Below are 13558 nucleotides of genomic sequence, written 5' to 3'. Positions count from 1 at the left end.
CCACTAGCACTTTATATAGCCTCTGTAGAAACTATCTACACCCTCACTTATCTTAACTGCACTACTGTATAGCTCTGTGTAAATAATCATTCTGTACATTCAATAATCTTTAATCCTACAACTGTTTACAACTTGCATAGTTCCCATTTCTGTATAGCTGTATATCTCAGATTTCTGTAAAGTTATTTATTTCATATTCTGTATAGTTTTTCATATTTATATCCTGTTCATAGCCTGTACATAGCTTGTACTCACTACAGCCTGTACATACTTAGTTATAGAATATTCACAACATACTTCATACCGTGTACATTATAACATACCATAATAGACCCATTTCTGTAATATACTCACATATCTATAATTTTGCTAATATATATTGTAATATATCTATATCACTAAAGCACTTCTGGATGGATGCAAACTGCATTTCGTTGCCCTGTACCTGTGCATGTGCAATGACAATAACGTTGAATTCTATTCTATTCTATTCTATTCTATTCTATTCTAACAACAGTGTCCTGTCTTCCAGGTTAACTGGTTATTACTTTCACTGGCATATGTATTATGCCAGAGGTATAATATTATGTATTATACCTCTTATCTCCAAACTAAACTCTCAGCGCCCTGAACTTGTTTATTGATTAAACTTACGATAAAACATTACAAATACACTTACTCAGCAGTGGCGTGTTGTAATGCAGTGTATCGCCGCATGGTGGCGTCTCTTGTGTCATGACTGGTAGGTTACCCTCTTTTTTATTCTTCTTCGTTGTGTACGCGGACTAGTGTGCTCTCGTGTGTGGTAGAGCTGGCGCTTTTATTTTTGATATTTGAAATAAATGAGTACTTGTGGAAAGTTAGAAGTTGTTGCTCATTCGCTATCCACCTGCACACATCTGCAGCTGGCGTCGTCTCCACCGCATGTTACAAAGTGTGACTTTCACCAGGTAACGTGGACATTTTTCCTGAATCAGCAGTAGGCGTGTTCAGGTAAAATGAGGGTTCAGAGCTTATCGCTGGTGTCATGAGGAAAATGTCGGCTCATTATTTACCTCATTACCATCAAATGATTCAGATGCACCAAACTATGAAAAACATTGGATTACAGGAAAACTCGATGCATGCTCAATAACCCAGGTAAAGAAATCCCACAAATGATTTCTGATCATCTGGACGCAGTAATTTCAGTTTCACATTCTGCAATTCTTCCTGATGTTCATGAACAACAAAAATGCTTTAAAATTGTAGCCATCGGGGGGAAAAAAATCAAAAATAAATTCTCTCTGAGAATGTGTATTTCTTCCTTATCCTCATCAGATAAAGAATTTAGATGCTCTTAAACCTGCAGACCCTCCCCCAGGAAGAGTGAGACTCTTTCCCAGAGATCTGATTAGTCCAGTTTGTGGTTTTGAACCCCTTGATGTCTAATCTCAAACGTTAACCTCTCTAGATCATATTATCGCTGCAGCTTCAGTAACCATGGCGATATACTCCAACAAGATGTGTACGACCTTAATAAAATAGAGAAGTTGAAGTTTTCTCAATAAGCCTCAAATCCTGGTTCAGGGGTGATGTATGTCATTTAGACCACAAACACCACAGAAGAAGAACATTAAACGTTAGCAAGATACATTTATTGGGATTTATTTAAGAAGAATAGTGCATGTTTGTAAGCATCCTTATAAAAATATATGTCAAACATGTTGAGTGCTTATTCACATAGTCCTGCCTGTAGCGATTTGTGAAATGTCCATAGACGAACTCAAAACAACACAAAGTGGGCATGAAACACTACACTACATGTATTAAGGCTGATTTACATCATGGAGCCTTGCTCTAAAAAACTTAGATTTATCGCTCTCTGTAAAGCATAGCGTGGATTTAATAAATAAGTGTTTAAAAGATGTTTAGTCTCAGTACAGAATGTGATGTGATGTGCTCTATAAACCCTAACATTACAGCCAACAGGGTGATCTTCCTGTTTCAGTGCAGTTCAGTAGTTCAGTTCATGTAGTAAATTAGAGGACCAGGACAAGGACAGATGACATACAGACCACAGGTCACAATCTTAAAATGATCACAGGTCTGCTTTGGTAGAGACCGACCTTCAAACTGGAACATGTTCCTTTGATACCGTCATGATGACTTACTGATTATTTACATGTTTGAAATAAAGAAAAATAGACAACTTCCTGACACAAAAATCCATCAATGTGACTTCATAGTAAACCCCTCTGGTCAGGGGTGAAAGAAGTCCTGCCATTAATTAATGCTTCAATCTTAAATATGATCAACCTATCTCTAATAATCGGCTATGTACCACAGGCCTTCAAGCTGGCTGTAGTTAAACCTTTTCTCAAAAAGCATCTCTAGACCCAGCAGTCTTAGCTAATTATAGGCCAATCTCCAACCTTCCTTTCATATCAAAAATTCTTGAAAGAGTAGTTGTCAAACAGCTAACAGATCATCTGCAGAGGAATGGCTTATTTGAAGAGTTTCAGTCAGGTTTCAGAGCTCAGCACAGCACAGAAACAGCTTTAGTGAAGGTTACAAATGATCTTCTTATGGCCTTTGACAGTGGACTCATCTCTGTGCTTGTCCTGCTAGACCTCAGTGCAGCGTTCGATACTGTCGACCATAATATCCTATTAGAGCGATTAGAACATGCTGTAGGTATTACAGGTACTGCGCTGCAGTGGTTTGTATCATATCTATCTAACAGACTCCAATTTGTGCATGTAAATGGAGAGTCCTCTTCACACACTGAGGTTAATTATGGAGTTCCACAGGGTTCAGTGCTAGGACCAATTCTGTTTACATTATACATGCTTCCCTTAGGCAGCATCATTAGAAGACGTAGCATAAATTTTCACTGCTATGCAGATGACACCCAGCTCTATCTATCCATGAAGCCAGATAACACACACCAATTAGTTAAACTGCAGGAATGTCTTAAAGACATAAAGACCTGGATGGCCACCAACTTTCTGCTTCTTAATTCAGATCAAACTGAGGTTATTGTACTCGGCCCTGAAAATCTTAGAAATATGGTATCAAAGCAGATTCTTACTCTGGATGGCATTACCTTGGCCTCCAGTAACGCTGTGAGGAACCTTGGAGTCATTTTTGACCAGGACATGTCCTTCAACGCACATATTAAACAAATATGTAAGACTGCTTTCTTCCATTTGTGCAACATCTCTAAAATTAGAAATATCCTGTCTCAGAGTGACGCTGAAAAACTAGTTCATGCATTTATTACTTCCAGGCTGGACGACTGTAATTCATTATTGTCCTGCTCCTCACATACAAGGTCTTAAATAATCAGGCCCCATCTTATCTTAATGACCTTGTAGTACCATATCAGCCTATTAGAGCACTTCGCTCTCGCTCTGCAGGCCTACTTGTTGTTCCTAGAGTATTTAAAAGTAGAATGGGAGGGAGAGCCTTCAGTTTCCAGGCCCCTCTTCTGTGGAACCAGCTTCCAGTTTGGATTCGGGAGACAGACACTATCTCTACTTTTAAGATTAGGCTTCAAACTTTCCTTTTTGCTAAAGCATATAGTTAGGGCTGGACCAGGTGACCCTGAATCCTCCCTTAGTTATGCTGCAATAGACGTAGGCTGCCGGGATTCCCATGATGCATTGAGTGTTTCCTTTCCAGTCACCTTTCTCACTCACTATGTGTTAATAGACCTCTCTGCATTGAATCATATCTGTTATTAACCTCTGTCTGTCTTCCACAGCATGTCTTTATCCTGTTTTCCTTCCCTCACCCCAACAGGCCGCAGGAGATGGCCCCGCCCCTCCCTGAGCCTGGTTCTGCCGGAGGTTTCTTCCTGTTAAAAGGGAGTTTTTCCTTCCCACTGTCACTAAAGTGCTTGCTCATAGGGGGTCATATGATTGTTGGGTTTTTCTCTGTATCTATTACAGGTTATACTGTACAATATAAAGCGCACTGAGGCGACTTTTGTTGGGATTTGGCGCTATATAAATAAAATTGAATTGAATTGAATGTGATCATGTGGTTTGTAGGAACGCTCCTCTTCCTCAGAGGATCCACCTGTGCTTCCTCTCCTCTCTCCTCCACCTGTTACAGTGAGGGAACGTCCTCCATGATGGAGAAGCTGCTGGAAAGTGCTGAGAGTTTCCTCCAGAGTGAGACCTCTGTCACAGTTCAGAGGATCTACGGCAGCAGAGACCTTCATGGACACTAAAAGTCTCAAACACACAACAACAACATCACACTGACTCCACTCTGACATCACTGATCAATAATCAAAGAACACACAGATCAAACTGATTGATCAGCCATCAGAGGAGTCGGATCAATGGAGCTGCTTCTGTTCCTGATGTCCCCTGTTTGATCCTGGACCTGAACTCTCCCTGCAGAGGAGACACAAGACAGTCAGAGACACACACACACACACACACACACACACACACACACACACACACAAACCTTTGACTTTGAGCAGCACAGTTTTGTATCTGTAGATCTGTGTGCTGTCCACTTCACATCTGTATTCGCCACTGTCTCCATCTGTGGGCTGTTTCAGGGTCAGACTGAGGTCTCCAGTTCTCAGCAGGTCTTCATTCATCCACATAAACTTGGTCCTGTTTGTCAGGCTGGTCAGAGCCGTTTTGATACACATAAACGATCCTAAATGATTCATAGTGTCTCCACTCTACTTTAGCATCTTCAGGCAGGTTTTCTGTATTTATAAAGGGCAGCTGGACAGACTCCACCCCCTCCTCCACCTCCACCTCCACCTGACAGACTGAGAGGACAACAAACACAACATGACAGACAGCAGCAGGTTTCAGAGTTGCAGAGAAAGCTGGAGGACAGAAGAAGATCAGAGCAGAAGGTAACAGGACAGAAATGTAGAAAGTCAAAGCAGGTTTTAAAGACGTTTGAGGTGATCAGTGTCTGTAATGTCTCCTGTCATTGTAGAGCTGCTGTCTGCTGTTTTTTGGGGGGATTTAAAATGTATCATTGAAGAGGAGTTTAAATCAAACATGCCCTCTGTCATGATCTTGTTTCTGTCCAGAACAATCCTCTCTGCCAATGAATCTTAATTGTATTTTACTGATCAGATTTTCACACACATCTGCAACATGAAGCCACAGAAACCTTCATCAAATCAAAGTGTTTTTGTTTCTGCTGCAACATTACTGAATCCTTGGGATCGACTCAGCTCATCTCTCATTTCTAAAGAAGCTGTACAGCCTCATGTATTCCCTTTCAGCATCACTGATTTTGGCTGGAATCAAAGTTTGATGCAGTTGACTCGAAAACGATGTTCAATGAATGCAAATTAATCCCACTCAAAACTGCTGATGATCAGATGGCATGAGACAAACTAAATGGATTTGTTCCATCAGTCATGCTGAACATGAATAGTTTTGTAGGATGATGAAAACGGGACACAACTTCAATATCTGAGAACAAAATCCGAGTGAAACATCTTTAGAGGTGAGAAGTAACAGAGTACAAATACGTTGTTTTTGTATTTTAGTTTAATAGTGTTTGTGTATTTGTGCTTTATTTGAGTATTTATGTTTCTAACAATTTTTTACTTTGTGCTCTACATTTAAACACAAATATCTCTACGTTGTATTCTTAACATTTTCAAAACAGGTTCACTCATTTAAAAGTTAATTATTTTGGTTTAACGCATTAGAGAGTTTTTCAAACCAGTCAATCAGCACTGACCTCTGACTTTCAGCTCCACTTGTTTCTTCATCCGGATCTTTCTATACCTGTTGTAGACAGTACAGGTGTAGATTCCTCTGTCCCAGTCTGTGGGGTATTTCAGGGTTAGACGGAGGTCTCCAGTTTTCAATAGGCCATCATTAATCTTTGTTCGGTTTCTGAAAAAAACGATGCTGTAATGCAAGCAGGTCAGAGGTGTTGTGATACACGTTGACCTTCCTGTTCTCTTTGTCCGTCCACTCCACTCTGGCTTCTTTCAGTGAGTGAACTGTGGTTTGGCAGGGCAGCTGGACAGAGTCCTCACCTGAATCCACCTCCACCTCTGGCACTAAGAGCAACAACAAAGCACATCATGAGCTGTACAGACAGCAAAGGTAGTGATCACATTTTCTTTAGATAAATTAATGTATTTGGACATCCCAGCAGGGAGGTCTCCAGCAAAATTAATGAACAAATATAACATCAAACACTCCAATCAAACATAAAGAGAGGTGTTGAAGTGGGTCCATATTGTGCTTTCATTTCTGAAGAGTTCCTCAGAAACGTTGTTTCTCACAATGCTGCTGCTTCAACTGCAGCTGATTGTTAGATACAAGACTCCTCTTCACACACTTAGGTTAATTATGGAGTTCCACAGGGTTCCGTTCTAGGACCAACACAATGTAGATGCTTCCCTTAGACAGTGTCACTACAGGGCACATTTTCATTGTTATGCAGACAGAGGTTGTCCTAAAAACTCTCTGAAAAGCCTGAGAAGTAGTCCTCACATACAAGGTCTTAAATAATCAGGCCCCATCTTATCTTAATGACCTTGTAGTACCATATCACCCTATTAGAGCACTTCGCTCTCGCTCTGCAGGCCTACTTGTTGTTCCTAGAGTATTTAAAAGTAGAATGGGAGGTGCATTCAGTTTTCAGGCCCCTCTTCTGTGGAACCAGCTTCCAGTTTGGATTCAGGAGACAGACACTATCTCTACTTTCAAGATTAGGCTTCAAACTTTCCTTTTTGCTAAAGCATATAGTTAGGGCTGGACCAGGTGACCCTGAATCCTCCCTTAGTTATGCAGCAATAGACGTAGGCTGCCGGAGATTCCCATGATGCATTGAGTTTTTCTTCTTCACTGACCTTTTTTCACTCACTATGTGTCTATCTACCAATCGGTATTTAATCGTTAGTCTTTACCTTTATATGTAAATCACCTTGAGGTCACTGTTGTTGTGATTTGATGCTGTATAAAAAAACTGAATTGAATTAAACTAAAAGAATGATGACTGACAAAAACAGTGAACAGACAGCTATCTGTGGACCAGGTTTGAACTGAAGTCCCTGATGCATTTGTGTTCATCATTTAAAACACAAAAAAGCGCAAGTAGAGAACATGAATGTGCCTATTCTTGTAAGCAATTGTAGTACTGCAATTGCACCCTTGGCAGAAACTCAAATACTCTGTTTAATTCTGTTTTGTAGTTTATAATGTACAAAGACCAGTCTAAGTACTAAAATTGATCTTTTAAATGCAAAGTTCTATTTAAATATTCAATTTGTATTTGTGTGAATGAAAATGGGTGAAAAAGCAGCCAGTGCCCAAAGTAAAACATTGAAAGAACTTCAGAAAACCCGGAGAACTATTGCTCAAGACCATTTTATGAAATTATAAAATTAGAAGAAACTTTGGCTCATTGGCAGCAAAATATAAAGAAACTAGGGGTACCTCTAGATATACTGTATGCAAAGCACAGTATATGAATACTTTTGCCCTAAAAACCTCAGCAGTTCATGTAGATTCTACTTGTAGGGTCCATAAATGGACTAACCATATTTCTATTATTGAGGCTGTACTGACCTTTGACCTGAAGCACCACTTGTTTTTTCATCAGAACATTTCCCTTAGTGCTGTAGACAGTGCAGGTGTATGTCTTTGTGTCTCTCTCCGTGGGGTATTTCAGAGTCAGACTGAGGTCTCCAGTTTTCAGCAGACCTTCTTTCATCTTCGTTCGGTCTCTGTAAACCTGGTCCTGCTCATTGTGGTGGTCAGTGCCGTTCTGATACACGTGGACCTTGTCATTATCACTGTCTATCCACTCCACTTTAGTGTCTTCAAGCAGGTGAACTTTGGCTTTGCAGGGCAACTGGACAGACTCCTGGCCTGAAACCACTTCCACCACCCGGGGGACTGAAAGGACAACAAAGGACAACATGATGACATCAGCAGCAGCTGTGATGGTCACATGACCTCCCTGTCCCTCCTTGTCTTCTAGTCTCAGTCAGATTGTGTCTCAGTTTGTTCCTGATGTGTTCCTGACTCGTTCTTTGGTAACTAGTCTGCAGCGTCCTGTAAAGTGTTGCAGACATGTTGGATGAAGAAGAACAGACAGACTGAGCCTCCACAGTCGGCCATGTCTCACACACATCAGCACAGAAACCATGAAGATCTCATGTGTCTCATGTAACTCTCAACTCTTTCAGCTTCTGGAACAAGTTTGTGTGAGCCACAGTCACGGAGCCACCAGAGGACACCTGCTAACCAACGGCATTATGGGTAGTGTAGTAGGAGACACTCACCTGACTTAAAATAGTATCGGAAATTAAATAAAAGACCGCCAGAAACAAGAAGAACCAGGAGAACCAAGAGAACCATGGAAGCTATGGCCCAAGATGGAAATGGTTCTGTTGAGAAACATAAGGAAAAAAAATAACAACATAACCTTTGATCTCTGACCTGCATCTACACCTAAGGCCTTTGACTTATTTATGCATCACTGACCTTTGACCTGCAGCACTACTTTCTGTCTCAGGATGTCTTTGTCCCTGTAGATGGTGCAGATGTATCCTCCACTGTCTCTCTCTGTGGGGTATTTCAGGGTCAGACTGAGGTCTCCAGTTCTCAGCAGGTCTTCACTCATCTTTGTGCAACCACAGTAAAGGTCGTCCTGGTTCTTAAGGTTCTCACTTCTGTTTGGATACACATGGACCGTCATGAGTTCTCGATCAGAGCGAGTCCACTCCACTGAGGTGTCACCAGGTACGCCAGGTCTTGTTTGGCAGGGCAGGATGACAGACTCTGAGCCTTCCTCCACTTTTATCTCCACCTGCTGGTCTGAGAGGACAAGAAAACAAAACTATCTGAATTGCAAAACGTCCAGGCTATCATGCTTTTCCAAATAAGACTTCAAACGAGTACAAACAATTGTTTCTAAAAATTTTGAAAGGACAGGCAGCTTAGTGATAGGCATAAAATTAGCTAACATAATTTGATCAATATCAGGTTTCTTAAATAAAGGTTGCACTGATGAATATTTAAAGTTTGCAGGAACCACACCAAAAGACAAACTGGTATTCATGATGGCCAACAGTAACTGACCTATACTAGGAAAAACCTGTTTATTAAAATCAAGGAGCAGCAGCATCTTGAGGGAAACCTGAGGGCTTAATTTGATGAACCACATCTTGTATGAATCCCAGAGTCACTTGCTTAAACTGGTTCAAAACAGTTGAACAACTGGCTGAGGCAGATGGATGAAAAACACAAGATCAACTGGGAGCCTTTGTGGTGGCAACCTCATCAATCGAAACTGCATTACACATATCAGGGGAGGTTTTGAAACAGACAAGCTGTGAGGCATTAGAAACAGAGTATATAGTTTTGAACATCAGGCCTGGGTTATGACAGTTGCATGCAATCATGTTTGATAGGTGTTCTCTTTAACAGTATTCTAATAAAGACGCCAGCAATTTGATAAGATTTGAAGCGTGTCCTTTTTCAGCCTCCATTCTGCTCTGCGACACTTCAAGATGGTTTGGAAGAAGGAGCTGAACAAGGCACTAATCTCCTCCAGATCAGAAGAACTAGAGTTAGGGGGAGATATTTATTTAGACTCTTTTCCTCCAATATATCTTTCTGAGTTAACTTCAGTAATTACTTCCTCAAAACCATCAACGTGTCTTTAGACCCAATTTCTGCAAGAGTGCTCAAGGACGTCCTACCATTTATTAATCATATTTGAATCATATCTATCTAATAGTCACTCATTTGTTCATGCAAAGTTTCACAGGGTTCAGTCCCAGTCCCAGTTCTATTAACACATGCTTCCCTTAGACAGTTTCATCAGAAGACATAGCATACATTTTCACGGCTATGCAGATGACACCCAGCTCTATGAAGCCAGATAACACACACCAATTAGAAAAACTGCAGGAATGTCTAAAAGACATAAAGACCTGGATGGCCGCTAACTTTCTGCTTAGGTTACTGTACTTCTTGGAAATATGTTACTCACCAGCTTACTCTGTAAGACTAGTACCATTTAATTTAATTGCTATAGAAGTTGTTTGAAATTATTTTTGATCAAATCAAAATGAATTGCTGACCAGGTTTGAGAGCCGATTATGTAATATGCAGTTTGTTTGTAACAGATCTTAGAGGCACGCGCTAAGGACAGGGGAACCTCCAGAATTTTTCCATAGGGGTGAATATTTATGGGGGCCACAAAAATATTTTTCAAGATTTCTGAAAAACTTCAGGACTGAAGTTTTAAGTGCACATCATTGTTTTATATGTGAAACTTTCTGCCATGAGGGGATTATTATGGAAACCCAGCTCCAGAGACTGTAATCCCAGCTTCCACCCACCATCTAGACACACCTCACCTGTCATCTCTGGCTCCACATCCTTACAACTGTGCCCCATCTCCACTTTAGTCTCTGGTAAAGAGGGTGGGCTGGCTTAACCTGTGGCCAGCCACCCTCTCACCAGACCAATAGCCAGGCTGCCCTCTGTCTCCTTCCGCACCCTTGCACCAATTCACCAGCTTCTTTCATAGACAGCCCAAGGCTACAGGTGGGCCCTGCCTGTGCTAACATCAGCAGGTGCTCAGGGTGAGGAACAGAAACAGGATATGAGCCCTGTGTAGCCCCAGCAGGAGCAATCAGAGATCCCTGAGAAACCTGTGTAACCTGAGAATCAGGTGCATCTAGGTCCAAGCTAGTAACAGATTTTGTCTGCTGACGCTGGGTCCCTGGTGTCAGCTTTTGCCCTGGTCAACACAAAAACTTTTTTTGGTCTTGCCCTGCCCAAGTCTCTGCTTGCAAGCCCTGCTTGTCAGAGGAGACAGCATGACCAAATGAGGGTACCGATCTGTCTAAACCCAATCCTGAGGGTCCTCGGTCGCCTGAGCCTGGGTGTCCTGGACCATCTCGAGGTGAAAAGAAGAAATGGCAATTCATACACAAAATATTTTGCCCCCTGTTTTTGTGGTTAAATCTGCTGATAAGTATTCAAAATTAATGAAAGCATATGTATTTTATTCAGTTGGAGGTCTTCCAGTACCAAATCCTGGTGTTTGATGGAAAGCAGTTCACCTACAGTATAAACAGACCATAACCATGATAATAACCAACCAGCTGTGCTTTCCAAGGATGGATGCATGATGTGCAATGTAAATGCTTTTAGCTCTCTAAGAGTGTAGGTTATTATCAGGTGTTTGGAAAAGAAATAAAAAGCAAAAAACAACAACCCCACCAAAACAAAGCAAAGCAAAATCTAAATCAATTCAGTGGCCAAACCACAAATAATATGAGAAAGTAACATGATGCATTATAGCAGTATATTTTTGTGCAGTTGATATTTTATACCTTTTAATGAGTGAAAATAACGTAAACCAGAAAAGCTAATTCATTCAGTACAGTGTGAAATTCTTTTTTTAATAATAACTGTATTAAATCCCTGTATTTTCTCATAAATGTGGTAAGCAGTTGTTTTTTAAATAATCAGTTGCTGACCTTTGACCTTTAGCTGCACATTTCTCTGTCCCGTTTCTTCTTTCCCATCACTGATGGAGCAGGTGTAGACGCCGCTGTCAATCAGGTCTGGTATTCTCAGAGTGAGGCTGAAGTCTGAAGTCTCCAGAGCATCAGGCCTCATTGATGTGCGCCCGCTGTAGCGGAGGTTCTGCTTTTTGAGATCATCACCTTCTTCTCGTCGCAGGTGGACAAACGTGGGACTGAGATCACTGCGAGTCCACATCACTGTGGGATTTTTCTCAGGAATAATAGCAGAGTACTGACAGGGCAGCAGAACAGACTTTGCCTCCTCATACACCTCCACCACCACAGCCAGGGCATGCTGGGAAACTGTAAGGACACACAAGCAGAAAGACAAATTAACAGCATGCTTTGAGTTTGTGTCAGCATCCACGTGCTGGAATGCAGGTTACCTTATCTGCAACTTCTACACTCAGTCTATCCATGTAAGCGGGACCTGAGGGACCTTTGAAAGGGACCAGACTTTTGATGCAGTGTTGGTGTAATGATGGCAGCATATGACCAACCACAAAAATGAACAGGGTTCATGAAAACTAACCTACGAAGCCAATGTTGGAAAATCTGAAGGTCTGCAGCTTAAGTTACCACAGAAACAAGTGGAGCTCCTTCACATAACGCACAACGGAGGGTTAAACTCTGCCCAAGATCCTAATCCTGCTTCTCCTGATCAACAAAATGTTAAGCAGAGAATAAAAATTTAGTGTGAAAAGATTCGGTTTCTCTCTCTCCTGGTTTGTTCAACAGTTTTTGATGTAAATGTCTGAGTGAAGCGACGTTCAACGTTCACTCTGAGCTCTGAAGTCTGAGATGCCACTCAGATGACCACTGTGCAAGGAGAAAAAATAAAAAAATAAATATCCTGTTGAATCAGAAATGTGTAATTAAACAGCTGAAAAGGTCAAAAGTAATGATCAAACAGTTCAGCTGTAACAGCTGCTGCACAGAAACCCTTAAAGCTGATGTGCAATTCATGCACAAAACATTATTAGTGAAATGTACAGGCGGTCCTGGCACAAATACAAACACAAGCAAACCAAACAACTGCCTCTTAAATTGTATTACAAATAAACACAGTTTGCAGAAGTCTACGAGGACAAAGCTTCTTTTCTAAACGTGGCAGTACAGGTCACATGACTTCTGGAACAATGTCCTTTGGAGGAAGCGCACCAGCAAATCTACATGTCTGAATCTCTGAAGGAGAAAAGAATCAAGATTTTGCAATGGGTCAGTCAAAGTCCAGACCATAACCCAACTGAAATGCTGTGGTGGAACTAAGAGAGAGCTTTGCATAAACAAATGTCCAAAAACCTCAATGAACTGAAGCAATGTTGTACAGCAGAGTGGGCCAACTGTTCTTTTTACAGGGATGATTAGAAATAACTATATCACAGGTGTTTGACAAAGTTTATATATACAGATCAGGCTGAATGAAACAGCTACCAACAAGAGTGTGCGAGAGTCCAAGTGCTGTGTATTCTGATCTGTGTGCTTTGACTGGAAAACCAGTTGTAACATGAGCTCATCTGAAAGGCACCAAGAAGAATCCAGAGATTTGAAAGTTGCTGCTTTGGATTGTTAGTTTGATCTGAATCAGAATCCAGTGTTTGATGGAAATCTCCTCCTGCTGCACTTCAACACATTAAAGAGAGAGAGATGAAAGAAAAGCTGATGATGAGAGCAGAGAGAGGAAGGTGTACTTACCGTGCAGGAGGATCACAAACACCACAAACATCTTCATGTTCCTGTCAAACTCAGAGACTCTTTAAAAGCCCTTCAGGACATCAGCTCACAGCAGCTTCACTTTCCTCTGCTGATCATCTACTGACACTCTCACACTGCTCACACTGACACTGTGTGAAGGAAAAAATGTCCATCCCGGTTTTCCCTCCAAGGCACGAGCGATAAGCAGAGTTTTGTCCTTTCCTTATAAGATTCCTAATTATTCAAAGTAACACTCAGGTATGCCATTCAGCTGGGTTAGTTACAGCGCCGGGAGTAGCTTGGGAGAACAAGGAA

At 41.3% G+C, this 13558-nt stretch overlaps 1 pseudogene; it reads right to left on the bottom strand.

Moving 5' to 3' along the window:
• Positions 1 to 4133: 4133 nt before the first annotated feature.
• LOC146578375 (uncharacterized) lies at positions 4134 to 13368 on the bottom strand (annotated as a pseudogene).
• Positions 13369 to 13558: the final 190 nt, after the last annotated feature.

This window comes from Mchenga conophoros, linkage group LG3 (genome assembly GCF_057382185.1).
Source record: "Mchenga conophoros isolate Kocher_MC1m ecotype Shallow Benthic linkage group LG3, M_conophoros_male_GT1.1, whole genome shotgun sequence".
NCBI lineage: Eukaryota > Metazoa > Chordata > Actinopteri > Cichliformes > Cichlidae > Mchenga > Mchenga conophoros.
Note: the sequence above shows the minus strand (reverse complement) of the source record. Positions and strands in the feature narration are given on the sequence as shown.